Here is a 21,647-nt window from a genome sequence, read left to right as displayed (position 1 = left end):
TCAACCATCGGTTGGAATGCTTTGGGGCAAAGAGTAATAGTACTGCAATTCAAACACTGGGTAATGCTGTATTCTGGATTTTTTCTATATCATAGTTGGAATGAGAAAAAATAATAATGATTTAAAATCCAACCAATTCCTTAAATGTTCCATCTGTCTTTTATGCACTTTGAATACATTGCTTCAAACACTTTTACTAGAAGGACCTTCTGTCCTCTAGCTATTAAATATTAAAAACCTTGAGAAGTGTAAACCTGAAAAATGGGCTGGGTCTGATCTTTTTCCCCTCATAAAAAATGAGCATTTTAGGTAATTAAATAAAATTCCTTTGTAACACTGAAATGATAACGCAAAGGATGTCTCCTTATTTGTGTGAACCACTTGATAGTAGAATAAGTTTGTTCCAGATGATGCAAAATTATTAAGTATCCAATAAAAAGTAAAAAAAGAAAAAAAGTAAATCAAGTATTAGATTATGAAGTAGAGCTTTTTGAAATTTGTTCAAAACAGGTCATACTTTTAAATACAGATTTTAAGATGACATTCAACCAGAATTGTACAGGTTTAATCAGATTTAGAAAAAAAAATGTATTACTCCTATCATTCAATCAGGGCCAAATTTCTTTAGATTCCAAATGAGCAATATTCAATTATTTAAGCAAATTATAGAAAAAAAAGAGAGACTTACAGTCTCTTTAGAGATAATTTGAAGGAAAATATACTATACATATATTGTATGTCAGTCATTTTTTTTCTTGAGACTGGCAGAATTTAGAATTTTATGTCCAATTTGAGAACTGACATTCTTAATGAAATTGCCCATTCTCAGAATTCATTTTAATGATATTTGTTATACATACATACATACATACATACATACATACATACATACATATATATATATGTTGTGCTCCTCTTCCTCTCCAACCACTATAGGAAATGATATTCTATTTTCTTTTTTACAATTATTAGCTTCATTCACACAAAGAAGGTGTGCAATAGAATATGCTGTTTTTTGTTGGAAAGCAGACTTCCTAGAGAGTTCCTGATTCTTCTAATTCACAAAGAAAATGAGGTGCACAAGTGATGCATAGAAGAATACTTGAGGGAGTTCAAAGCTGACACTCTTGACTACATTCACTCCATATTATTTGAAGAATTCATGGCATGTCAGTTTAAATTATAAGCAATGTTGCTATTAGATGAACAGTGATTTCCAGTTTGCAAGTTTGGCTGAGTTAGTAATTGTAATGTGGACCTTTTAAGAACTAAAAACTAGTTTAGTAAACTCAAGAACCTGAATTACCCCTCTTATAAAACTACCTGATTAAACTAAGCTAAAATGAAGTCAATGTAGTTATTGTGGATTTACACTTGTGTAAATGAAAGCATAATATGAATCATGTTACCTTCATAGGCATTTTGGAGAGAAATTTCCCTTGGTTGTAGTATAATTATGTTATCAGCAATAGAAGATTGTGTGCAGACAGGGCACAAATGTCACTTCTCTGATATTCAGTATCTTTATGAAAAAAGATACAAGAGATTGATCTTGTTTAGGACTGATCCTTGGTCAGTCCTAAATAAAAAGCCTTGCATAACTTAAATAAATAAAAATGACAGAAGGTCAAGTAAAAGTGACTGTGAAAGGCAATATCCTACAGTAGTATAACTAGGGCCAGGCAACTGGACAGCCACATGGGGCACTGACTTGCAGACAGAAAAATATCAGCTGCTGCTGCAGCCACACAATCACACTAAAGCCATGCTGCCCTGCAGGCTTAGCTGCTTTGTTATGCCTTTCGAATCCTATGTAACTTTACATGCCAAAATAGTAGTTTCCCAACCACTTAACTGCTCTTTTTAGTATTTATGCACAGCTTGTAATCCTATTTCACATGTAGTGTGGACACATAAGCATCCATGTGCTTACTGAGAATGCACAGTATTCTATGGTCTGCCTTGGCAGACATATGGCTCCCCTTATATGTAGCTGAGCAGAAGTTCTTAAATTGTGGCCTAGCAAAAATAAGGAAGATTACAAAGGCCCTTGCATGTTCTGCCCTAAGAGCCTAACACTTAGAGCACTCACCCATAAAGTGGGAAACCCATGTCTTATAACCTCTCACACAAAGAGGGTTGAACTTGCAGCTCTCTGACAACCACATTACAGGCATGCTGCTCCTGAGCTCTCCTCCAAAAGTTCAGCCACACCACCTTCTGTCTAGCAGTCATTAGGGCTAGAGTTCTAGGGAAGTTTCTACCTGCCCTTGAGAGCAAGGGTCTAGGATTAAACTGGGACCTGTTCCCTTCCACAGCAGCAGCCAATTCACTAAGCCACACACCTTCTAGCATGTTTTCTTTCTCTTCACCCCATGTATACCTCTCATGGAGGCCCAGCCCAGGGAACCAACTGAGGGCTGGAGAAGTTCTTGGATACTTCGCTACTTATAGCCTGGTGGTTTGAGCTCTGTGCTGGATGCAGGTTCCAGCCTCCTCTGAGCTGGGGTGTGTAGCCAAACATGGGTCTCCTTTTTCCTGTTTGAGTGCCCTAACAACTCAGGTACTGAGCCAAAACCTAGGAGGATACTCCTTCCCACCAGGTCCTTGCCATATACAACGTTGTGACTTATACTCTGTATGTGCATAGGGAGCCAAATGCCTGCCGACTTATATTCTGTATGTGCATAAGGAGCCAAATGCCTGCCTTGCCATCATGCATGCTACTGAGAATGCTTATGGATGGGTAACTGCCATATGAGCATGTAAAGTGAAATAGAAATCTACCACTCTTGCTCAAGCAATACCAGTATCTACACACTGCAAAAACAGTGTTCTGCCCTACCTTTATTCTTCTTAAGACTGATAGTATTTTGTTTAAATTTGCATTTAATTTTGTGACTACTGTGTTGAGTAGTAAGGTTACTTTTAAGATATAAAGATACTTACTTTGATTTATAAACAGTCTTTGCAGTCTATGGATGGATTACAGAATAGCCAAGAATTTTACTACTAGCTTACTTGTACAATTTGTAGAGTGGTTAATACAGCAGAAGTAAATTTTGAATAAAAGAAATCACTCCTAGGATTTTTTTTTTAAATAGTACAAAACAGAACTTTGAAATAGGTTCTAATAAAATGCACTAGTTATAAATAGGTAATCTGCCATAGGCATGCCATTAAAATAATTATTTGTGCACCACCTATATATACATAAAATAGTTAAAGGTTCTTCTTTGTGAATTAGGAGTTATGTGTTCAATAGGAATGTCTGCTTGTCTCTCTCTCTCTTTATCTCTCTCTCTCTCACTTTCTTTCCTTTTTTTGGTTTTCTTTTTGTTTTTTCTTCCATTTAAAATGCTTCTGTCTTCAGGTTGAGCTGAGTACCATAACACACAGTTAAAGTGTGCCAAATGGGTCAGAAGTAGACATGAAAGAGGGTATGTTTTCATATTTTGATGTGTATGTCACATGCAGAATAGAAGCCAAAGTGAATTTAGAACAAAATGAACCTTAAACCTGAAGTGAATCTATTCAACACTGGTGCAGCTTTAATAAAAAATTAATGGATTTTTTTTTCATTTACATAAGGGATTTATTTAGTTTTTAATCTATGAATATTAAGTATATGTGTGCTTCCATATGGACACTTAATAATTTGGGGAGGTGCTCAGATTCCATAGCAATGGGCAAGATATGCAAACATTGATCAATATCTAAACTTGTTTCTTAGATCCACATGTCTAGTTTCTGAACTACACCAGAACTGATATGTAAATAGCTCAGACTATGCTGGAACAAAAAAATAAGGTTTCAGCTTTAATCAAGAAACTCAAGAAAGGTCTGGATTTTGCCTTTCATTAATATGCACAGATAAAGATTATGTGAAGTCAAATTGTAGTGGTTCATTACGTAGGCACAGTCATCCTGATCCACAGTTGGAACTCACTGTCATTAATGAAATGTTCCATACATGAATCAGCTCTCAGGTTGAGCCCTTATTTCAGAGGTTCCATAGTTTTTGAATCTGAATGCTTGCTCCAGTGTTAATTTTATGCAATTTTTGTGTAGTTATTTCATAAAGAAAAAGTAAAAAAAACAAACATTGAGATTATACTGTGGACATGTAGGTGTGTATGTGCATGTAAAACTGTCATAGTCTCACTGGATACTTTCCTTGACTAAAGTCTGATGAAGTTTTGCTTCAATGGTTATGCTTCTTTCAATGTCAGCATTATTTTTTTAAATAAAAATGCCCAAAGCATCTATATGTGATGAAGCTGAGAAGTTTACCATCACCTAGCTGTACAGAAGCACTGACAATTACATTTCAAACATCTCACCGTGAGCTTAGATCATGTATGGACCAGGCTGCTACAGTGGCTCGTTGTCTACATACTTTACAGGGCCATCATGCTACAGCTGCACACAAGGGCATTAACTTTGCATCCATCCATCCATCCATCATTCCATCCATAATGTTTCTTATTTAAAAGTAGTTTAAAGGACATATTGAAAGAAAATACAATATTGACCCCCTGGTTTAAAAAACAGCCCACACTATCTTAAAGTATATTTTAACATGAACCTAGTATGCAAAGATTCAGCCCATAGAGAATTTTTACTAGTATTGTATATATATTGATAAGACAATATTCAAATATTGACTTATCATAAAGATATAAATATAGACTTCCAACAAACAACTGAGCTATTTAAAAATGTATTAATAACAAACTATACTCTTAAATACACATACATATATACAGTTTACTGTCCAAGAAGTATACTTACCAATATTCTGGCTAGATGGCATTTTGTTTTAGTTTCCACTGCCTTGTGTCTTACTTTGTTTAAAGGAACTTATATACAAATACTATTACTAAAATCACACACCTCTTATACTGTCAGGTTGAAAAGATTGAATGTTTTATGTTAATTTCAATGCTGATTTTATGATAAATCAAACTTTTCTAAAGTGTTGTGCTGAAATCAGGGTAACACAATAACTGATATTTGTCATATTAAAGAGAGCTTTCTGTGTTCTTAATTAAAAATATTGTTGTTTAACATGTATCAAATTTTTAGTTGAAGAAGGAATTATATTTCATACTGACAAGACAAACATTATCTGTTAGTATTTTTCATACAGAATACTAGAGAAATTAATCCTTCTGTGAATCTCCTGAATGATTCTGAGGAGCAATTCATATTTTAGATCACAGTCACACAAGTATAAATCCTATGTAACTCCATTCTTCAGTAAAATTATTTTGGATTTACACTAGCATAACAGGGATCAAGATCTGTCTTTGTTTTGTTTCTGTATGAAAAAATAAATCAACCCAACTCAATAAATATGAAAATTCTCCTAGTGGAAGAAATGGAACTTACCGTGTTTAATGATATTTGTACCATTATAACACTAGGCATAAGGGAAAAAAACACTGTGCAGAAGGGAAAAACAAGAGCTTAGGAAAATAAGGCAGAAAGCACCCACCTTCCACATAGTTGTCTTCTGAAAGCACATAACAGGGAAGGAGAGAAAAGGAAAACATTCATTAAGCAGCATGCAGACTGGAACTTGCCATTGCATGTCTTCATCATGCAAGGCATCAAACACAACATGCAAGTGCTCCATTGCTACCATCCGAAGGGAAAAACAAAACCACCAGAGAAGCAGTGTTTCTTTTATTCAATACAGATTATGTGATATAAAGTAAAATAATACTATTTCCAGAGTGAAGGAATTGAACAAGGAGATTTTGCAGCTCTTTGTGAGGCAAGCTCTATTATCCATTATTCAGATAATTTTCTCATACTGCTTTCATTAATAAATAATTGAAAATTACCAAAAGTCACTTATTATGGGAATTCAAAGTTTATTTTGTCTTATTTTCCCATTTTAAATAGTCATAAATGACTCATAAAATAGTTTTTTAAATGTAATTAATTTTGCTTCTACAGTATGCTGTGAAACATTTAGAACAGACAACCTGATGGACCTTGCAATTTTCAATAAGATGACTTCCTCATTCAAATAAATGGGCAAAACACTATTATCAAATATGGCAGAACTGCCACTGTAGCTGTGTGCAATGAGTAAGGGGTACAGGATCTGATCCAATTACATTTATCAGCATCAGATACTAGCATCTCTGAAAAAATCAATCACTATTTTCTACCTGGTAGAATCAGTAAAAGACAGAGTAACCACAAAGATATGGTCAGATGCTTTGTACACTTCCAATTAATTTTATACTCTTGTTTATAGATTCAAGCCAAATTGGCCATATCCTGCAATCTGATGTCACTAATGGGAGTGTTGCCTGAGCAAGGCCTGCTATCAACCAGATACAACTGTGTATTTAGTCCCTATCCATTAATGATCGAGAGATTCAGGCAGCACTCAGCAGAGGGCTTCCCCACATTTTGTAGAGTGGCAGCAGACTTTAACTCCTTTCTGTTCATCCAGATAGAGAGTTGAGATTAATGAGCAAACACATGTTCAAACTCCAACTTCGGTAGGGAAGACTGACCTCTCTACATATTATTCCCCTACTGGGGAATATTTCTCTTCTTTGGGGATTTAGGAGAATATTTTTCCACTGCCCATTGTGATTCTGACTGGGAACACGGTAATAAGGAACCAAAGTTAACAAGGTATGAGGGAGAGTGGAAAAGACTGGTAGGACCAGGTAAACAGAGGAAAGAAGGATCAAGAAAAGGAACTGCTGAAGAATAACAAACACATGGAGTCAGCCAAGGATAGATGTACAGAAAAAAATGGACCGGTTGTGTGATTTGGGCTCTTCCTATTTATGACTCTTCCTAGGTCTCATAAGTCCTTGTTGCAGAATTATGAATGAGTACAACTGAAGAATTTGGCTCAATTCAGTTATAACTTTTTTTTTTTAAATCTAAGACGTACGTATACTATTGGGCCTAATCCTGAACTGGGGACCTGAACCTAATCCTGAATTTGACTGAATTTAACAGAATCAGACCCAATAGCATCTAGTGACCATTCAGCTCAAGACCTGCTCCAATATATTTAGACTTTCAGAAACATGTCCTATAAATAAGACAGAAAACATCAAAAAGTTCTTAAGAATTATAGTCTCATATTGTGCTGCTTAGTGATCTGCTTTATGCAACATTTAAGATGCATGCATTTAAACATATGCATGGGTTGCCACTATCTAAGAATAACTGTTAAGAATTTCAATACTCATGATTTTTCCTTCTGCCAATTATAAATTGTAACATTCATTCATGTTATATATATTCAGAAAACAGAACTGCAGATTATTCATCTTAAATTATTGAAAATTGCCTTCTCCAAGCACATCTTCAAGTCAGACTTGTAAGAACTCAGTGCCTACAACTTTATTTTTTTCATGAGAGTGCAGTGGGAGCATAATATCTATTACATGCAGTTAGAAAAATAAAAGAATGAAAAAAAATGAGTATGTAAAGAAATATGTTTGTTCTAAATAAAAAGCAAGATAAAAAATTATAAAAGGACCATTGTAAAAATGAAAATTCTTCAGTTCTATTAAATAAAGATTGTTTTCCTTATATCAGGTGTCAACCATACTGATATTTAGTCTAGAACACAGAAATAACTTTTTCTATCAAAAATTATGTTTAAGAGTTTACTTTCTTTTAGTGAAATAATAGTTTCCTCCCCTTCAGGAAACAGGAAAAGAAAATTACACAAAAAACTAGATGAATTACCAAAATTGTATTATATTTTCTGTCTCCTTCCATTTCCTTCCATTTAGTATATTTGTAAACAACACAGGGCATATCTACATGTGCATTAATGCACTTTTCCTAAGTGCATTAGATTTAGTACCTCCAATGTGAGGTACTAAATAAATGCACGTTAGCCTGTGCTAACACGCAGTAGCACAAGCACACACTTTTTAAGTGATACAAAGCGTGATAGCCTATTCTATTGCAAATTAGCATGTTTTTTTATGCACCACTTTAATACATAGTAGAATAAGCTACTGCACATTAAAGCACAGGTGTAGACGTACCCATAGTGACCTAATATTATGGCATTCTTTTTGGCTTTCTAGGTTTAGCTCCAGATATGTTGTAACCATCATGAAGGAACTTGATAACAAGCCAATTCAAAATCCTTTTGTAGTCAGTTAAATTAACATCAATAGAAGCAAGAAAAGGCTCTATGCCTTTGAATATATGTCTTGAATACTTTATTTCAAGGACCGGATATGCAGCTGACAAAATTAGAGTAGCTCTGTTAAACTTAATGTTGCTACTATGGAAGTGTCCATAAACATTTGTTTGTGTAATTAAACTATCTAAATACAAGTGATTTAACTTATTTCTAGTATTTATTTATTTTTAATAAAAATCGAGTTGAAGTTATTAAGTGCTATTCTTCAAATAAAATATTGGGGAAAGTTTATATTACCAAAAAACGCATATAATTGGGAACTTCCTCTCTAACCTCTTGGGCTAATTCTAATTCCTCTGAAATTGGGGCGTTTAGCTCAGTCAAAGTTTTTTCCATATACTGTAAATAGATGGGGAGATTCATAAAGCTGATAAGATTTTTTTCAATGGCTGTTTTAGAGTAGCGATTTTACTGATCTTACTTTATTTTACGCACAAGTATTTATAAGGAGACCATTACAACATTTTGTATATAATGCAAATATTTTGTCTAATTTTTCTGATTCCCCTAGTAGTTAATACACATATGTATCTTGTAAAGTGAGAGATTATAATTTCTAAGGACAAGCCGAGTAGATAGAAACCCCTGAGTTCTGCTTTTTCTCCTGGTTTATTTTGGTCATTTTGCAAGCTCTTTTTGCAAGACGCCAAACAGCTTCCAAAAACTAATGAACATGCTAACTGGAGATTTGAAAGCACCTAGAACTAGTGAAGGTTTTCATCCTCTTGCATGAAAGAATCTTAACCTCTCTGCTTATGTTTCTCCAGCAGTAAAATGGAAATAAGAGTGACATGTCATACAGATATAAAATAAAATAGGGCATCTCTGTGAAGCATAAATGCTAAGCATCATTCTTGGCAACATTATAAACTTCTAAAACTTAATATACAGAACCATTATCATCTCCACTAGTATAAAAATGGACTCGTGTTGATATAACCATTAGAAGTGGTTGGTTTTCCAACAAAATGTTTTTCAGTAAACCAAAACACGTTACAGTTATATTCCTTTCTGGGGATAGCGAATTACTATCATCTAAGTGAGATGCTATACAAGAAACAGTAACAACGTTGGTCAATAAAGGCTAGGCACAGACATTTGTAGAGGTTAGAGGGAGGCTAGATAGCTACCAGATCTAAATTGTTTGCCCAGTTGTGGACCTTACCCTTAGATCCCTAGTTCGGTAGATTTAAGTGTGGATATTATAGAAGTTTCAGGATAGTTAGATTGGTCAAAAAGTGGCCAACTTAAACTAAGTTAGCCCTACCTCCCAGTTAGCTTAATTTAGATTGAGTTTAGTGAGACCAATCTAATTGAATTTCTGTACAGTTCCTAGCACAGCACTGGGGCTACGAAAGCCCAGCCACTGGCCCTAACCCTGGGGTTGTACTTTTCCTATCCACTCCAGCACCAGGCTATTTTTAGTCCTCTGGCCCCTCTTCCAGATGGACAACACCCCTCATGGACCAGCCAGCCCCCGCAAATTCACCCCCCCCCACAAGCCACTCCCAGTGTCAGTTTTGCTGGTGTTTACTAGTGCTAGGAGCCAAAGAAAGTAAGTTTGAGGTGGGGAGAGGGGTGGGGAGGATCAGAGGGGGGTTGGTTCACCAAGGGGGCGTTGTTTGTCTAGGAGTGGGAGGGTTGGGGGGCTAAAAATAGCCTCTCATCCCAGGTGAGGAGGAGAGAGTCCCCCAATCCCACCAAACCCCCACCTCCATGGAGCCATCAGTCCCCCCTGACCGCAACCCCAACTTACTTCAGTCAGGCTCCTAGGACTGGTGAATACTGGTAAAATCATCCCTGGAAGCAGTTTGAGGGATTGTGGGCAGTTCAATGGTATAGGGAGCTGGGGGGCTAGGAAGGTCCAACTAGGTTTTGTTGGATTGAAGAGCCTCTCCAATCCTGCAACCCCCACCCCTCAATTCCCCCAAGTCTTTCTGAGGATCCCACTAGCCCCCCTGATCTTCCCAACCTCCTCTCCACAGACCCTGCTTGCTCCCCCCAACTCCATTAAACCCTCCTGGACCCCACTAACACCCTATGGACCCCACTGGTCCCACAATCCTTAGCCCCTCCATAGACCCCCGTTGATTCCCTGAGCCCTCCAACACCCCCTGCAGACCCCACTTTCTCCCATGATCCCCACAATCCCCCCATGGACCTTGCTTTCCCCCCAGTCCCCACAAACTCCCCTGCTATCCCTCTCATCCTGACTTACCTTAGATCAGGTGTCCATTTTTAACTTTATCTAATCTCCCCTTAACCTCTCTGAGTGCCTGTATGGACCCATAATGGACTAAGATATATGATGAAACCACACAGTTCATAATGTCTGAAAGGGTCATTAAAGACCCTATAGCAGTAACTTGTGTCACTTTGCAATGTGAAATAAAGGCAACAATTTCAAACATACAGAAATTACTATTACAATTGCTTCCAGCTCTTACTTTTGCAGAATTTTACTATGCTCAAACTGGTATTAAAGGAACATGTTGATTTTTTTTTTAATGTAGTACATATCTGTATGGGAAACCATTTACTCTGGTTACAGATACTCAAACACTAGTTTTGATTTCTAATCTCCAAAAAGATTCATCACCAAGGCTATAATACATTACAAATATAGGCAATGTTCTCAGGCATTTTCTGGCACAATTTTAGATTTGAAGTAACAACATGTGTATCTAGTTTGGTTATGACATTTGCAAATCAAAGAGGCAAGAAAGGATACTGTTGTCCTTTGGGATGAGCAATTTGTGACTATTTGGGGCCACTGAGTTGTTGCAGGAAGGAGAGTTTTAGTCAGGTGGGTTTTTTTGTTTAAGTGCTATTTAATTACACTCCCCCCCCCCAAAAAAAAGCACACAAAGCACTGTTTCACTGAAAATAGAAAGAACACAGAACAGCAAACAGTTTCTTTGTCCGCATAACACTGGTTTCCCCAAAGGTCTGACTTTCAGCTTCCTGTGAGAGCCATTCTTACTACTGCTGCTCTGGCCCTTTTGTGCCTTTTCCTTGCTTTCTTCTGAAAAACCTCTTTGCCCACCTGACTTAGCTTCAGGATTTGCTCCCCCACACACACACAAAAAAAAATCTTGAGCAAATTTGCAGATGACACAAAAGGGAAGGATTGAGAACATGTTGGAGGATGCAAACACAATTTAGAAGGATGTCAGCAGATTGGAAAGTTAGGCTAGAGCTAACAGGATGGAGTTCAATGTGGATAAATGCAAAATGCTATACCTCAGGAGGAATAATCAAAAAAATACTAGGAAATGAGTGACACTGGCCGGATGGAAGAAGACTTGGGAATCTTAGTAGACCACAGACTCAGTTTAAGTCTACAGTGTGACACAGCCACACAAAAGGTGAATACAGTTTTGGGATGCATCAATAGAAGCATTAGGTGCAAGAATGCAAGGTGATAGTGCCTCTCTACTTCGCAGTGGTTAGACCTCATCTGGAGTACCGTGTGCAGTTCTGAAGAAGTTAGAGAGAGTCCAGAGGTGGGCAACAAAGATGATAAAGGATTTAGAAAGCAAGTAATATGAGGAGAAGCTGAAGGAGCTAGGCATGTTCAGCTTGCAGAAAAGGCACTTAGGAGGGGACATGATAACAATCTTCATGTACTTGAAGGGCTGTCATTAAGAAAAGGAAAAACACCTTTTCTCTCTTGCTACAGAGAGGAGGATACCGACTAATGTCTTGAAGTTGCAGTAAAGTAAGCTTAGATTGGACATCCAGAAAAAAAAACTTCTTCACTCTTAGAACAGCGAGGCAGTCGAATAGACTGTCAAGGGAAGCTGTGGACTCTCCATCACTGGAAGTGTTTGGACAGGCACTGGTTGGGGATGATCAAGGCATAGCTATGCTCATGTTCTATAATGGGTATTTCCCATGTTTCTGGGCTCTGTTGATTGCCCCGTCTCCCCAACTTTCTGTTACATATGTCAAGGGATGCATTTACACATGCACTTTACTGTAGAGTAGACTAATTAGTTCCACAAAAGTTCTACAGTAAACTGTCACAGTCTATACATGTGCTGGTATTAGCGTCTAGTAAACTAATTAACTCTGCCATAGGCTAGTACTGTTGGGGACAGTACTATTTCACATTGGAGTACTTTACTCTGCCAAAATAGACATGTAGATGATGACTGGGGGTGTAAATTGCACCTGGTCAGCTCAGCCAGCCAGAGGCCCGGCTCAAATTGCTGCTGTCCTGGGCATACGTGTAGATGTTGCGCCTAAGAGCAGTTGACTCCAGCACAAACTGTGTTTCTTGTATCACATTTATTGCACATGTAGATGTACCCAGGGTGTTTTTCAGCCTTCCTCAGAGGTGTTGGCTACAGCCAAGACTGAGAACTTTGACTGGGGTGTGCCAATGCTTCTGCTCGAACCAAAGTCAAAGGTTCCTGGCTAGAGGGTCTTACCCCTCTGTTCAGCATCAGACTGTTCACCATTTGGAAGGAATTTTATCCCATGGTCATATTGGTATGGACTGTACCAAGGGTTTTAGCCTCAGTCTGGGTTAGTTTTAGCTTAAGGTTTTAGCTTTAGTCTTACTAAGGGTTTTAGCCTTAGCCTGTAATAGGGTACATGGCCCTCTACCTGGGATCTCTTGAGCATATACTGACAACATTTCATAGAAGCATCATGTTAGCTGCTGTGATTCCCCTCCTTTACCTTTGGAAGGATATGGTGTTAGGTTTGTGTTGTGTCCCTGTTGATGGTAGTCTTATGTAGAGTTCAGATTATGGTTTTGGATGGCTTGGATAGGGATGATCCTGCCTCAGGCAGGGGGTTGGACTAGATGACTTCTGGAGGTCCCTTCCAGCTCTATTTCTCTATGATATATGACTTTCTATGAATTCTAGGAGAGGCAGCCATTCACACTACCTTGCAGCTGAGGGCTCAGGTTTCCACAATCTGCCCATCCCCACATTTTTAGAACTTCCATACGGCTCAGGTCCTCTCAGCTCATAAATTGCCAGAAAAAAACCTGTTCTCTTTTTAGCTTCTGACACAAGTCTGCAAGCCTAGAAGCCCTAGAAAAAGGTTCTAGGGCCCATGGAAGCCGCTCTATACAGACTGCCAAAAACAGATTGGTCCTTGAGCCACCTAAATTTTGAATGGGCAGCACTGGGTGTCAGCTATCCTAGGGGTATGACAATTCCCAATTTCATGCCTCTAGGGCAGTCCTAGATGTGAAGCTTTCATCAAGCATGAGGGTCCTTGGAGCCCCAGAAGCTACTGCTTCCTGGGCATTGAACCTGATAAAAATGTTCATATTTCAGTCAGGAGCTGCTGGAATCCTTGGGATCATATGTAGTTTCACAAACATCATATTACTGGTTTATTAAAATTTTGCAAAACATGTTTTTATTCCCAGTTGGATTGAAAACAAACCCTGAAGTACTGAAATGTGACATAAACTGAAATTTTAAGTTCTGGCTGCAAGTTTCCAAATCCAATATCACTAAAGTCTTTGAAATTACAGTCGCTTATGCCAGATCTAATTGTGACTCATTAAGAATATCTTCTTCACTAAAGCCTTACATTTACCTTTGCATTAATTAACAAGGGCCTAAATTGTTGCATTTAGCAACTCTCCTACATTAAGGACAGTGCAGAAACACACCACCAGAACAGGACATTAGTGTCCCTTGGCTTCTCATGAGTGCAATTGATCATTTTGCACACCACAGCCACTATGCAGTTGCTGAGCAATGGAGTGTAAACTCCAGTCTATATCTGGAAAGCTTTAGGCCATGGTCTCATGTCCTATTCATCTGTTATTTACAGACTAGCCTAGAAAGCTGAGTATAGATTGAGGGGTCTAGCAGGTCAGGTGGGAGTGTAGCCATCTTAGATTGTATCTTTCTAGCAGACGAGAAAATTGTGAATCTATTATAGGCTGCGGAGGGGAAATGGAGATTATGTTTAACATTTTAGTTAAAGCTTGAGGAAGAAGAATCCAAAATTATTCTCACTTAGGACTTTCTGATGGTTGTAATCAGATGCATTTCTATGGAAACAAAATCACATTGTATGAACCAAGGCCAAATGTTATCCTTAGAAGGGTTGTTCTGGAGGTAATCTCCGCTCAGTGTGAAATGCATGGCAATCTTTGTCCCTTCATGACCTTGCTTCAATAGGTTGACCAGTTTTAATACCTGATACAGTACCTCTGTGGTCTTGCCAGTAACTTCTTACTTTTTTTGAAGTATTTGTGGTGCAAATGGTACAGAATTTGCCCTTTATAAAGCAGATTAAATGAATTAAAACAACTGGTCACTGGTGACCAAAGGACCACGTAACGTATATATTTTAAAGAGACAGTACATACCAGTTATAGTGCCTGGTGGCATATGGTTTCTCATGTGTACTGTATTCCACACACACAATTAGAATACTGGATGCTGACAGACATGGAATAAACCCAAACAAACAGTGCTTTAACAGAAGAGGAAGTGCATTAATTCGACTTGACTCCTCAGTGTCTATATAGATTGGGTGCTTCAGCAGGGCTTTTTGGCATTTTTATGTAATAGCTAATTCAATCAGCTTTAGATAAAAGCATCAAAAAGCCTTGCTGAAGCACATACTACATACAGATGTTGGGCAAGCTGGGTCAAATTAACGCAATGTCTCTTCTGGGCATACACTGTGCTTGGTGTGGGGGTGTGCCAAGCTTAAACTAAAGCGCTGTTTTGGTTGTGTATTTTTTCACGTCTATAAGCAGTCAGTACTATTTTGGACACACTATTTGGTAGCACTGGAAAGGGCTTTGCTATTATGAAAGATTAATGTTTTTATGTAAGAGATGTAGAAGCAGAAATAAGGGAGAGTCTGTTATGAGATGAAGCTTGTTTGTTGGCATGTCTCACAAAAAAAATGAGACAGGGAAATAGAAAATAAGATACAACTTTTTTTAAAGAATATTTCACATATGTTGTCTCCAGACTCAAGATTGTATGATAGGATCCTCCCTTTTTGAACAAACATTTGTTTTTTCTTCTAGTAGTACACTAAGAATTCTTGCCTGTACACCAAGAGAGAGAGGATCTGTAACCTTTCTAAATGTGTTATTAAAACTATTCTATCTGAACACCTGATCTGAAAGAATATAATTGGAAAGGCTATTTAAAAATCAGTTTCCACTAAGCATTAATAATCTCTGTACTAAATTAATGGTAATCTAACACAATAAACTGCCATTAGCATGGGTCTCTCTCTGTGCATTGTAGTAGTAGAAGTAGTTTATTTACAGCTTTTGTTAAAAAATATTTAAAAAACAATATAAATGATGGTTATTGGTAAAAACATTCAATACATATTGTTTATATGAATAACTTACATTTGAATTTCTCTAGTTTTTAAATGCGTATAGGGGGCACCAATACATGGGTCTGATATCAGATCGGTATCTATATAAAGAAAACTGGCTGTATCGGATATTGGCTGATAATCTGGCCGTTAAATGCCCATGCTGCATGCAGCCATAGTGCAGCAGTCACACAGTGAGAAGCAGAGCCAGCAGCGTGGAGAACTGCCTCCAGCTGGTAAGTCTGGTGTGATTGAAGGCAAGGGGAGAGGGAAGGGACAGGGGATGGGAAGATCAACGCCACCCATAGTAACGGTGGGGGAAGCGGCAGGCGCTGCTCACACAGGGCAGGGTGAGGCAGAGCCACAGTTCATGGGGAAGCAGGTTCACGGCAGAAGGCAGGTCTGTGCCCCCTGGATCTGCGTGGAGTGAGATGGGGCAGGCTGCAGCTGGGGCGGCATGGGGCTCTTCTTGGCAGGGGCTGGGCTCAGAGTGGGCACTGGTGGCACTGACGGGATGCTGCATCCACCCAAAATTTCACCACTGCTCCGCTCCCAGTGCCACTGCCAGCCACCTGGCATAGCCCCGGCTCTTCCCAGCACATGGGTGGAGGCAGATGTCTGGTGGTGCCAGCACTGGGAGCCAAGCAGCGGCAAAATTTGGGGTGGATAGAGCATCACCCTAGTGCTGTCTGCAGCCGCTCTGAACCCAGCCCCCACTGAAAAGAGCCCTGCACAGCCCTGGCTGCAGCCTACCCCATCCTGCTCCTCACAGATCTGGAGGGTTCCCCCTCCCCGTGCCCTCCCAGAGTGCAAGCAGCAGTGGGAGCCACCTGCCCCGCGATGAGCTGCAGCTCCACCCCCCTGCCCCTGCTCCCTCCTTCACTGCAGGGGGCATTGATCTTCCCCTCCCCATGCCCCTTCTCTCCCCACTCCCCTTCCACCACACTGGACTTACCAGCTGGAGGCAGCTATATCGGAAATCAGCATTGGCTGATATGCCTCCTTAAATATCACCTATTGGTATCGGCCCCAGAAATCTCTATCGGTGCACCCTTAGTTTCAAGTGTGTCACTCATTAATAATAATGTATTACAAAGATAAATAAATTATATATGGATGTCCATATGTGGGACCTAAGCCTGTTTCCATTTGCCTCTTCCCACAGAATGAGGTGCATGAAGAACAATTTTTCTCCAGTTTTTTCGTCTGGTAAGTGAAGTTTGCTTCTGTGAAATGAGGTTGAAGGATCATCCACAAACCCTTTACAGGATTAGCTGCAGTATAGTGATGTCTGTACAGTAGTTCCATAATCTTCACATACTATGACTCTGTTGGGTATGATCCAAAGTCTAATGAGGTCAATAGAAACCTCCTATTGATTACAACAGTCTTTGGATCTCACAGGACTTCCACTGGTGGTACCGCCCAGGGACTCCCCAATGCAAATGCTAGAAAGATAATATGATGGGGTCTGTATTCACTTTTTAAGGGGCCATCTACACAGGCACTTTGCTGCAGAGTTGCTTAATTAGTTCTGCAGTAAAGCGTCATCATCTACATGTGCAGCGCTATTAAGTTGGAGTAAACTCATTAACTCTGCCATAAGATAGTACTGCCCAAAACAAGTACTATTCTATGGCAGAGTTATTTAATGCTCTGCAACACAGATTTAGACAGTGAATGGAGCTGGCTGGGGCACAAGGGTGCTATACTGTAGGGGCTGCTGACTGGCTAGCCCCACACTGTAGCACTCTCATGTTCCAACCATCTTCTCCACAGTATGTTGAGGTAGGGTGAAGCAGATCTGTGCTGTCACCCCAGGCCCACTGCCAGCTGGGGCTGAGCCACCCTGGCCCAATGTGCTGCTATCCCAGGCACATGTATAAATGCTATACCCTGGAGCAAAAAACTCCAGAGTGAACTGTGCTGGAGTATATTCAGCCATGCTAACTGCACATTTAGATGTGCCCTGAGAGAACAAATATAATGTGATCTGACCCATCCACTACTCTATCTTTTTCATTTCCTATCCACACCCTAATATAGATCCTTTCTCCTTTGCAACATCCTGCAAGAGGCCAAGAACAAAATGGGATACTACTGCTAAAGTAGCTGGCCTGTCTTCAAATGCAGGACTGGAAATAGAGACTGTCTAGGACCTCCAGGGCACAGCTGTTCCCACAGAAGATTTGGACAAGGTAAGTCAGTTAGGCATCAATTCAGTTGCATCTCTATAAACCTGGAGTAACTCTTGACTTTATTCCAAAGGAAGCCATGCTTACTGGATGAGGGAACTATACAATGAATGGAAAGCACTGACTCTGTGATGGACTGAGGTCATTATTGTTAAGTAATTGAATATGAACTCCCAGAGCAATGCAGTGACTAAAGGACTTAAACAATCCTTAGACATATAAGCAAAGAAATACTGAGCACAAGTGAGAAGCAGCATTACTTCTGTATATGGCATTACTGAAACAAATAGTGTGTACATCTCCAGCACTCACACTAAAAAGGATGTGAAAAAATAAGGGAGAGATCAGAAAATTGTTCCAAGAGTCTGATAAAATGCCTTACAATAAAAGGCTTAAGGAGCTCAATTTACTGAGTATATCAAAGAGAGGTATCTTGATCACAGTTTATAATTACCTATAGCTATAATGGAGAAGATATCTGATACTACAGAGTTTTTTAACTTATCAGACAAAGGATGGGATTAAAAGACAGCAAACTAGAACAGGAAATAAGATGCACCGTTTTAAAGAGAGGAATCAAACATTACAAGAGCTAGTGGTAAATTCTCCAGAACTTGAGTCTTCACATCAAGACTAAATCTCTTTATAAGGTTTTCTAGTTGAGCCATGAGATATTGAACCGCATGTAGGAACCACTGGAAGAAGTTTATGGCCTGTGCTATGCAAGAGGTCAGCCTTGGCTACATAATATTCCCTTCTGGCCCGAAGATTTATGATTCCATGAATTTTCACTGGTTTAACTGAGCACAGAAACAGACCATAAACTTCAGTGAGTATTCTCAGCCCTCTGAATCACAACTGCTGTTCAAATAGATTGCACTTTCAGAGCTGATTTCTACTCCTTTTACGCAAGCAAAGTTCACATGGAGGAAAAAAAGTTTAATCTAAAACAGTTAAAACTATAATGGGTGAAAAAGGTGATTATTCAGATGAATTACCACAATTCCAACAGATGAAAATGTTCCACCAATAAAGTTGGTCATTTTAGGGCTTTGTTACACATTAATTTTAGGTGGGTCCTGGAGTTCTTAATCCCAGGGTTGTCCACACATTAACACCTGAAACTAGTTTTAAGCACTCTTTAGGTGGCTTAAAGTTACACCACCTTATCTGTGTTACCTAGCTCAGGTCACACTAACATGTAGCCACTGTAGGCTACGTGTTAGTATAAACATCCCACCTCTTCCCTGCCCCCACCTGCCCAGGGGCCTAATGTCCCCCCCACTTGCCCTCCCCAGCACCCCAGACCCTGCTCCTTGCCACCCTTCCCAACTACTTGTGGCTGCCTGCACTATCTGGCCATGGGGACCAGGAAGAAAAGGGTTAATCTGGCTGTCTGGCCACCAGTATCACTACTGTTGCTCTCTGGGCTGGGCTTAGCCTGGAGAAGAGCAACAGCCTGGAAATGGCAGTGGCAGGGGTAGGGTTTGGGCAGGTAGGTTAACTCTTCTCTGCCTGGTCCCCAGGGATAGAAAGTGCAGGCAGCCCAAGGAGGCAGGGGAGGAATGAGGGGGGGGGGGGCAGGGCCAGAAGAAGAACTGGGGGAGACCCACGGGGTAGAGGGCAAGGGGAAGCCTGGAATTGGGGGGAGGGGGGGAGGATTCTTACCTTTCAGTCCTCCAGGCCCCTGCTGGCTTGCAGTATGATTGCTCCAAACTTAAGCTAGCACTAACTAATACCATTCAACATTTGAGCAGCTCACAGAGTAATGTGTAACAAGGCCCTTACTTCTATACACTATAACATTTTCTAATTTCCTTTCAAGTTGTCTACAGAGGAGATCCTCAGAATCAAAATCAAACAAGATGTCAGTGGTCTTTCTATAGAAAATACTAAATATACCATGTACCGAACAGCTTAAACTATATATGTGCATATGTGTATGGACTAAAAGTTAGTCTATTTCCCAGCAACACAAGTATTTCGAAAGTGCAGCTTTCCATCACTATTTTAGTTGGGGTTATTAGTTAAACTATATTAGGCTAAGGGTATTTACTGATATCTATTTTTAAATACAATCTAGCCATATAGGCTGGATTTTTAGTGCAATCACAGCTGCAGTTCAGTAGACATATATTTCATATTTAAATCTCGTTTCCTTCTGAAGTGTTTCATAATAATCTACAGTGATTCCATGAACAATGACTAGTCCATTCCCTTTAATAAGTTTCAGGATCTTTATAATATCAGCTATGAGTAATTAACAATAAATTATTGCACATGAACATGGAAAATAAACAAACAAATATATAAAGATCACAGTCTAGTGGCAAAAATGATTACTTTTAAAATTATGAATTAATTAAATCTTAGTCTTTCTTCTTTATCAAGAATGGCTTCCCTCAAACCTATTAAATTTCAGGTTTATCAGGATTGGCTTCCATCAAACATACTAAATTTCAAGTCCATAAGAAGCAATGGACTTTCTTTTCTGGCAAGATATAGTAGTAACACTAAAAAATAAATAAAAATATAGCTCCATTTTGGCTATTATCCATGAAGCAGGCTGGTGCAAGTTCTACTGTACCTCTCTTTTGGAAGGCTTTTAAATAAGGTGTAACATTTTTAATTTTTTTTTTTACTAAACTGTAGCATAGGTTTTTTTCACTATAAATTGAGTTCTGGTGTTGAAAGCTAATAATGTTACTATATATTTTTTAATTTGAATTAAAATGAAGATTTTACTTTAGCTAATTTGATGCTGTTTTCATTTGAAATCATTAAATTTTGTTGATTAAAAAGCAAGATTTAGAAATAACTAAGATTTATAATTGCTCTTATAATTATTATTATGTTACCCCTGAATATTATTCTGGCTAATTACTATTTGTAGATTATAATAATAATCACATGAAATATTATCTTAGAAACACCTTTAGACATCGTTCAAAAATATTTCAACTTAAATGAAGTATGAGTGAATATTTTTTCTTCTGTATGAATTTTATAAAACAGAGAGATAATCTAGCTTCTGTGTAGGTAACTGGATAAATGAACAATATTCACGCATGTGTGCACATGTGCGTGCACACACACAAACAACATTCTAAATTATGTGAATTTACATCTTTTAAATAATCTTTTATTTTCTTTACTCACCCCCAATGAGAAATGACTCCTTAGTGTTTGGTTTATATTTCTTAGAACATGAACTGATGGCAAAAGTTTGGGAATTTATTATAGGCAGATGCTGCATGTTACATATCCTCATTTGGCACCTGGAAGGACTGATTATCAGTTTTAACTTCTGGTCTATGTCTCCTCCCAGGTCAGATACTAAAAAACTAAAAGAGTGCACACATTTTCAGGGAGCACGTTTCTACCTTCATTAATGCGCAGTAGTTACTGTGCATTTAGTTTAGTACTTTCTTAATGAAGTACTAACTAAATATGCAGTAAATATGCAGCGCCACTGCAGTTTTTTGTGACACTTACTGCGCACTAAGCTAATAACACTGCATAGTAGCATATTAGCACATTTTTTGATCAGCACACTACTGCACACTAGTATTAGGCTACTGCGCAGTAAGCATGTCAACTAGACATGCCCAGGAAACAAAGCATGGTGATTCTTTGGAGAGACAGTAGGGCTATGCAAAACTTTGGTAGCTGATTCAATTCAGAGAACATCTGGCCCAATTCAGGGACCAAATCTCCGAATCCAAATTGAATTGGGAGACCAATTAAAAGTTCCAAGTCGATTCAAAGCATTTGAATTGATTTGGAAAATTTTGTAAAAGATCTGGCCGCTTCAGAGATTCAACCATAGACTAAACAGGCAGCTGACATGGCTGTTAAGTCTGTTGGGGCTGGGGAAGGGAGGAAGGAAGGGGGATGGGGGGCTTGGG

The 21,647-nt window shown here is 38.9% G+C and overlaps 1 protein-coding gene across 16 annotated transcripts in view; it reads right to left on the bottom strand.

The window, feature by feature from the left end:
• The window catches only part of NRXN1 (neurexin 1), a 1,211,846-nt gene that overhangs the window by 1,076,136 nt on the left and 114,063 nt on the right, over positions 1–21,647 (bottom strand). The gene's annotated exons all lie outside the window — the stretch shown is intronic.

The sequence above is a fragment of the Alligator sinensis genome, unplaced genomic scaffold (genome assembly GCF_000455745.1).
Source record: "Alligator sinensis unplaced genomic scaffold, ASM45574v1 scaffold131_1, whole genome shotgun sequence".
NCBI lineage: Eukaryota > Metazoa > Chordata > Crocodylia > Alligatoridae > Alligator > Alligator sinensis.
This window is presented reverse-complemented; position numbering and strand designations above follow the sequence as displayed.